This window comes from Primulina tabacum, chromosome 14 (genome assembly GCF_025594145.1).
Source record: "Primulina tabacum isolate GXHZ01 chromosome 14, ASM2559414v2, whole genome shotgun sequence".
Classification (NCBI taxonomy): Eukaryota; Viridiplantae; Streptophyta; class Magnoliopsida; order Lamiales; family Gesneriaceae; genus Primulina; species Primulina tabacum.
The window spans coordinates 2,130,945-2,139,280 of NC_134563.1; the positions used below are offsets into that span (position 1 = coordinate 2,130,945).

At 33.9% G+C, this 8,336-nt stretch overlaps 1 pseudogene; it reads right to left on the bottom strand.

The window, feature by feature from the left end:
* Positions 1–678: 678 nt before the first annotated feature.
* Positions 679–6,552, bottom strand: LOC142524482 (phosphoinositide phospholipase C 2-like; annotated as a pseudogene).
* Positions 6,553–8,336: the final 1,784 nt, after the last annotated feature.

Sequence of the window (8,336 nt, forward strand, 5' to 3'; positions counted from 1 at the left end):
TCGACTCACACAATTTGTTAGATATCTCACGTTGACTGAATTAAGTCCTTGAAAGTTGTTTATATGAACTTGGACAATCAGAGTCAGTTTTTGGAGTTGAGTTAGGTTCAAATCTCAATCTTCGGATACATAATAATAACAATTATTATTAAAAAAAAATATTTATTAATTATTGTTTGTATTGTTATTGTTAATTTTTTTAAAAATATAATAATTCATAATAACATTACATGGCAACCGCCATTGTTGATTAAAAACTTGTACCCCTTGGCATTTGGTATATGCTAATAAGTTTTAGTTACATCAGAGATGATGATCATTTGAATTTGAATAAGATTTAGACAAGATTCAAATAGATTTGTGTGTCGATAAATTTACAATCATATATTTTTTTCTTCAATAACGAATGTGAGATAAAATAAGGGTGCATTTGATATTAAATAAATAGACGGACCATGAAACCAAAAATTGTTAATATAATAGTCTCAAGTTCAATAAGACAGTACAGAAGAGACACGAGTCAATTGCGGAATTTTATTTATCCATTGATGTCGCAATCTCATCCATGTTGATTGAATGTCTTTTGATCAAACAAGTGAACAATTGGCTTGTCGGAGGCGTGATCAAATTTCGGCACAAGATGAAAAACAATAATAAAAGATAGACAGCCACAAACCATTGACATCTAAGACACAGTTCATATATCCTAGTATGTCATTCATCACACAGCTCAACACAAAACAAGTTGCATTTATCTACATCATCGAACGGGTTTATCTCAAACACAGGACAGATCAAGTTTACAAAAAATAAGTTCCAGATCAAACAAACTCAAATCGCATGAGAAGCTTGACAGATTTATACTTATCCCCCTTTTGTGAGTGTAGTGGAACTGCTCGGATTCCTTTTCTGAGCTCCGACACGGGTAAACATGTTTGGCCTCCAAAGTCATCCTTTCCAGACATGTCATCCTCGTGGACTTCGATCCGAAGTAGAGCTAGTTCAGGTATTGTTAATGGGAACTCGAACACCTCATCCCAAGTTGGAATCCAATTATCTTCAAGAGTCCTTGTTTTCTTCATAACAACATCACCGGGCACTCCAGCGATTCCCACCTGAGTTTTAGATAAATACTAGCAACTTAGTTACCTATGATGATTTGTCAAACTGAATTTCCTAAGCTAGAACTCCATTCACAACTATTCAGTCCCTTGGCAAAAATGTACCTTCTTTTGCAAGCTTTGGACTTAATCATGCTGGCTAATGAAGAAAAACTTCGGAAATAATATCAACTCTAAATGCTAAATCTTTTACTGCTCAAATCTAACTAAACAAGGCACAGAGAAAAATCCACAAAAGTGGTACAATGTGATATTCAAGTTAAGAGGTAAACGACAGAACAGCCATGTTGACGATAATTGAGGATAATAACAAAAGTTTGAGAGCCAAAACCGAAAATATAATCAAGAAGTAGACCACAAATCAAAGTAAGGTTCATAGTAGCAACTTACCCTTGCATAGAAATCCGGAGGAGAATAAGTATCAAAATGTGTATGATGGAAGTCATAATACCATCCCTCACCCATAAAGACTGTCACCTGTTCAGCAGAAAGCACATACATATGAATAAAAAAATTACACAGATTCAGCAGATATAGGGAAATCCCAAGGTTGAGAACATAAAAGAACATGAAAACATCAAATGTTTCAACTTACCCTCAAAGTAACTTTGATAGGTAATGTTGCTTTAGGATTGAAGATTTCTCCATTCGTACCGGCCTTTAACAAAAACTCAGGTTTTTTAACATATCCACAGCCACCGTTGGCCCTGAACATGCCATGCATCAACCAAAGTGATCTTCCGTAACCCTGTTGCAAGATCATAAAACTGGCTTATTTGCCCCGCACTATTCTAATACACCAGGCTATGAAGCCTAAAATGCTATGTTAGAACCAAAAATTTTGACTACGAACCAGAAATCACTAGTGTGATGCTTTGGGTTTGAGACATGACACATAAACATTCAACTGAAGTAAAATAGCTTTTGGTTAGCCAAAGTAAAAATGAGGTGAAATTAGTGTTGAATGTGTATATAATTTCTTTTCCATCTGCAACATTAAGCAAATGTGTGCAACCTCTAAAAAAAATTATTATTGGATTTTCCTTTGTAAACTCCCTTAATGTTATGTAAATTTACAAAGAAAAATCTAATAATCATTTTTTTTTTTTTGGTGATTGGGAAGACAATCTAAATCAGGGATGCAAAAGGAAAATAAAATAAGATCTTTCTTCTTCAGAATTCCCCCTAATATAATAGATTTAATCTTCAAATTCATATGAAGTAAAAAAAATAAAAAAATACAACTACCGACTATATAGATTTAATATAAATGCATGCATAATTCATATTTAATATAAGTGCATGCATATAATTCTTTTACTGGCATTGCAACTATTCTTTTTCTTCCCAGGAAATTTGGTGACCTACTAATAGGGGAGTCAGTGACTGAAGCCACAGTTAACAACAGCCGTAACTATAACAGCTTATTGATAATGCTAGAAACACTCCCTCGACTAAAAGCTTCCTCGTTTTGCCGGAGGACCTCTTCAAAAGTAGTTTTAATGTGCTTATACAGGAAATAATTTAGTGAGATGATTTCATGTTTGCCGTAAAAAAAAACAGTTTGATTTACAAATTATATATGCTTAACTTCCTCAGATGCACTAACCTGCATGTTGAATGCAACCATTTGAGCTCCATGCATCCATCCAACAAGGGGATTGTAATTGGATGAGTCAAAGCGTATTCCCTTTGGATATACTCTCAACAAGTTTCTTCCTGTAAATCTGAAGTAAAAAAGTATGAGAATGTTAAGGATTAGAAAATGCATAGTCCTAAGAACTACGAGAAATTCACAGACGAAAACATTAACAACCATAAAACAGAACAAACACCTAGCAACAATTTGAGGGCATAAAATAGCTGTAGTGGGGCCAACAGCGAAATCATTCCATCTTTCTCAAATTTGCAAAAAATTGCAGCCCTTTACTAACATTTTTCTTAGATATTAATAGAGTGATAACCATCCAAAGTTATTTTTTTTTTTTGCATGAATCTATTGTATGCTAGTCTCAATCCTCGCGTATGCTTCATTATTTCAGTTGCTCCTGTGTGAACCTAAGAAGTGTATTCCATAACCTTACTCCACCATACATCCTATCGGTTGGCCAACATATAATTTTGAATTCTTAGAAAAAGCAACAACCAAAATTCAAAACCAAACTGTAGAGTACAGTGTTAGGTTCATTCATCAAACAGGAAAAATGGAAAAATAATGCATTAGCATGTGATAAACTACCTCACAATATCCTGTCCATAAGTTATAACAGCTTTTTCCAGCTCTTGTTCACTCAGGCTGAGACGCCTGACTTTATCAGGATCCACCCTAAGCCATTCATTCATTCCTCCTTTCCCCTTTCCAGCTTGAATAGCAATCAAACGCCTATATTCTGGTGCTGCATTTTGCTGCGACTTAGGGTCCTCTTCATCGCTTTCATCATTGTTTCCATTTAAATCATCCTCCTAGAGTAGAAATTAAGAAAAACTAGGAACTTTAGATTATTAGGTAAATGAGTCGGTGCTAAGGGAGAATAGTTAAAAAATACACCTCGTCATCATCAAGATTGGCTTTAAGACTGTTGACTTCATTTCCCCAAGCTTCTTCTTTAGTTGAATCCTTTTCCTTCTGTGATGCACTCTCCTTTACTTTAACATCCTTGGCCTGTAAGTATTCTTTGGGTGGCTTAGGTTGATATAATTACCCTTCTCTTCAGAGATTCTGGGGTGGGAAACTCTTTCAAGCATTCAGAACCAGGAGAAAACAACATGTCTCCAAATGTTTCGGTTATCATCTGGATTCAGTCATGAGATGATCAATATGAAGAAATGGAAGTGCCTAACCACATTTCTAAACTCCATAGGCATACCTCTGCCACTTTAGCCTGGAGATCCGGAGTAAGATGATCTTCAAGAGTTATCACAACAGGATATTCAGAAGCAATAAAAGCATGTTCTTTGATTGATCTCAAACATTTTATAAGTTCAACAGGAGTGGTCAGAGTCCTACAAGTAAGCAAAGAAAGAAAGAAAAACACTAAGAAGAGAATAAACAGAAATGATTCTTTCAGATTACCAAACACACAAACAGTACTGACTTTCAGCATGCAGGACATCCACGGACTTTCTTTCTAGACATATATGTGCTTGCTGTCATATATTTGGATGACAGTGAAACACAAAAATAAGATAGTCATTTGAAGTATTTGAATCAATATTCTTATAAATCCATTTTAATAACAAATTTATTATGTTTGTTTCAGGAAATATAAGCTGTCAACAGAATATAGTACTATTCAATTACTCCATCTTTATGCATCTTTTCCATTATGTATATGCATTACCAGTTTATATTTACCTACCTTCCTTGGGGCTGACTGGCTTGGCCGTAGCCTATGTTACATGCGAGTAGAGGTGTGCAACCATATGTAAACGAAATCATCATAAAACTTAGATTTATTTTTCATTTTATACAAAAAAAAATCTCATATGATTCATGCTGGCATAAATGATACACTTCTCTTCTTGATCATGTATGTTATCATGAATTCCAGTTCTAGCATGTTCTATCATCATATGTTACAGAAAATGTTAAGAGCTAGAAAATCATAGGGAATTATACTAAAAATGAGTACGGTTCGATTCAGTAAAAAGAGCTGATTTGAAAAACATACCTCCCATGCAGAACGTCAACATTGTCTTTCGTGGAATTCGGCCATATATCTAATTCAACAACACGTACACCTTTATTCAGTGCGCTTATGATAGGAACATCACTACAATCACTACTTAGCTGATTCCCTGTTAAATAAGAATTGTGGCCAGTGTATATGAAATAATGCGAGATGGGAGCATCCATATCATGGTGGACCTGCAAAGGTAGAATCATAAGTTACGAGGTTAATGCAAGAAAATGACTGGTTGAACGATTTAAAATAAAAAAATAAATAAATAAGAGATGCAAGCTACTAGCAGCTAAAATTTGCGCAGAAACATCGAAAAAACAGGTCTCAAGCAATATTAATGAACAGAGGAAGCTAGGAATGACAGTGCTATCTGACTCCTTATGTTGTAGTTTTGCTAAATGTGGTTATTCATGTGGTCTCAAAACGATTTCCTTCCTATTGCTGAAACTGGCAAATACAATTTAGCTATAGCATTTTGTCAAAATGGTATATCAACTGAGTCCCATAATACATTCGACCCACCAACTTGTCGTAAACTTTGTTTTTTCATATTAAATTTTGCCAAAACACTTGATTCTATTCGAAAGTTGCTCCACAATAATGTTTGTAGAGAGAGCTTCCATCTCGATAAAGAGGTCGGCGAACATCATCATTCAAATAAAACTATACTCAACTTTTTTATAATAGTATTATTAGAATAATCCAGACGGAGTCAAATTGTGGAGAAATTTTTCAAATTTTCAAATGTGAGTTCATTAACAATCAAGATTCAAGATTCGCCTCCTGAATCAATTGCATCCGCCCCTCCCCACCCCTGCTTACGCGAAATTCCCGGGATCGTCCCTCAGAATGACCCTTCAATGACAGGAAGAAAAGTCTCAGAAACACTAGCTGGTCTAAACCAACCTAATCAACAAAGAACTAAACTCCGTAAAATATGGACAAAATTCTAGGATTTGGATTTTTCCAGGTTCATATCACGATCATTGTTTTTCGTGATCGTTGTTTGCTCACATTTTATTAAACTTCCAAGCATCAAAACCATGCATCACACACTAAGCTGTCTCGGTCTTATCTCTATTTGCAAGCAAAGCCAAGTCTCCTCGAGTCACTTAATCGCAGCTAAAAAAAATCTAATCAACAGAAAAATCAACGACAAAAACCTCAAATCAGACCCAAATCACAGTCACGATCCACTGCTGCACGAGTCAAATTGATCAAGAAATTACCCCGAGCTTCGGATCAAGCGGCGAATTCACATCCCCGATCAAGTACTTAAAGAACCCATCAAGATTCAGCCCCCGGCGATGAAATATGTTGATGTGCTTCAGCTCCTTGAGGCTGTCCATTATCGCCTGAGCATCCTCCAGCGTAGCATTCTCCTCCCTCTGCACCTCCACCAGGAACCGCCGCAGCTGCTCCAGACCCATCACACCGTTCTCCGAGTACTCATTGAAAATCTCCTTAATGTCCGCCGGCGCCTCAGAAGCCGCCAGGTGGAACCTACGCCGGAAGCAGAAACACACGGTGTACGTCTGTTTCGACATCAGGGGAGTATGAAGCTGGATCAAATCGAAGTAAGATGGATCAAAGCAGCAACAGTTACAGATTTCCTCCTCTTCGATCCTGCTGGCTAGAGAGAAGGCAAGAAGCCATTATTGCAGTAGCATGTGGTGAAAATTTTACGATGGAGCATTCAAGAACTGAGAGAGTTGAATTTCAAGCATTGCTTTTGTTAAAAATGCATACTTTACTATTTGTAAGATGCAAATAGAGTAAATTATAAATAATTTAATTTAATTAAGACATCACCATCTTTAAAACAAAAAATATATATTAAAAACAAAAATGAAATAAATATTATTATTATTATTATTATTAACGCAAAAACTTGTGTGAGACGATCTCGAGGATCGTATTTTGTGATACGGATCTCTTATATGAGTCATTCATGAAAAAATATTACTTTTTAGAATAGGTCTCTTGTAAGACGGTCTCACGAATCTTTATCTGTAATCGGGTCAATCCTACCGATATTTACAATAAAAAGTAATATTTTTAGCATAAAAAGTAATACTTTTTCATGGATGATCCAAATAAAAGATCCGTCTCACAAAATACGACTCGTGAGACCGTCTCACACAAGTTTTTGTCTACTTTTTATTATGAATATCGGTACAATTGACTCGTCTCATAGATAAACATTATCATTAAAAATCAAAAATGTAAATTCACTGAATTTAATTATTTGTATTAAATATATTATGTAACGTTTTACAAATTTTTTAAAATGAATTTCCTATATGTGGGACCCGATGCGTTTCGGACACGGTTTGGATTTAATTGTAGTACGTGTTTGGCTCTGAATTCATAAATGTGCCTTAATTGTAGAAAATAGGGATCCCTAGTCAAATCAATGAATCCGACGAGGCCAAGTTTCTGATCTTAACCGTCGAAGAAAATGACAAGTCAATTATAGAGATAAAGAAAGAATTGTTTTCACAATAATGGGAGTTAAAATTAAAATTAAAATTAACCAACCTTCCATTATTTTCATTCAGGGTATAAGGTAATCGAATTAACTGAAATTTAGAAATATTAAAATTCATTTAGGAAAAAAGTTGATAAGTTCAATTTACTTGGCTTTTTTTATAAAAAAAAATTACTGAAACTGAATCGAGTATGTCGAACATAGTTTGACCACATGATTTAATCTGATTAATATGCTAGTGAATTAATAAGTATGGTTACCCATTAAACTTCAAGAAAACTACCTAATGATGTCCAAATTATTATTTTTTTTAAAGGGTGAGACAAGAAATTTAAATTTTAAATATAAATTCATCTTAAGAAAACTTCCCACAAAAATTATAAATTTAAAAATAATAGAATATACCAAAGATATGCCCTTGAATCTAGACAGCTAGAAAAAAGAAAGGATAAGTTGACAGACTTTATTTTACATTACGGGTGGTGGACACATCAACAATAATATACAAGTTGGAGACCAGACTACTTACATTAGATATGTATAATGTAAGTATCATTAAAAAAGACAAAAATTTGTGTAAGACGGTTTCACGGATCGTATTTTGTGATACGGATCTCTTATTTTAGTCATTCATGAAAAAGTATTACTTTTTATACTAAGAGTATTATTTTTTATTGTAAATATTCGTAGGATTGACCCGTCTCACAGATAAAGATTCGTGTGACCGTCTCACAAGAGACTTACTCTTAAAAAAACTGTACATGTATGTATTAATTTGGTGCATTTAAAATTAATAATATCTTTTAAAAAATAAATTAATATTCATTATATTTTTAATTATTAAATATATAACTTTAGCTGCATAACTAATTAATTATTTGGAAACATAAAATTTGATATTATCAGTATTAAACAAGGTTAATATAGAAAATATAAAAAAAAATATTCAAAGAATATAAAAAATATTATCGACTGTATAAATGTAATATAATTATTATGCAAGTAAGGACACTTCAGATATTTAAGCAAAGAATATAAAAT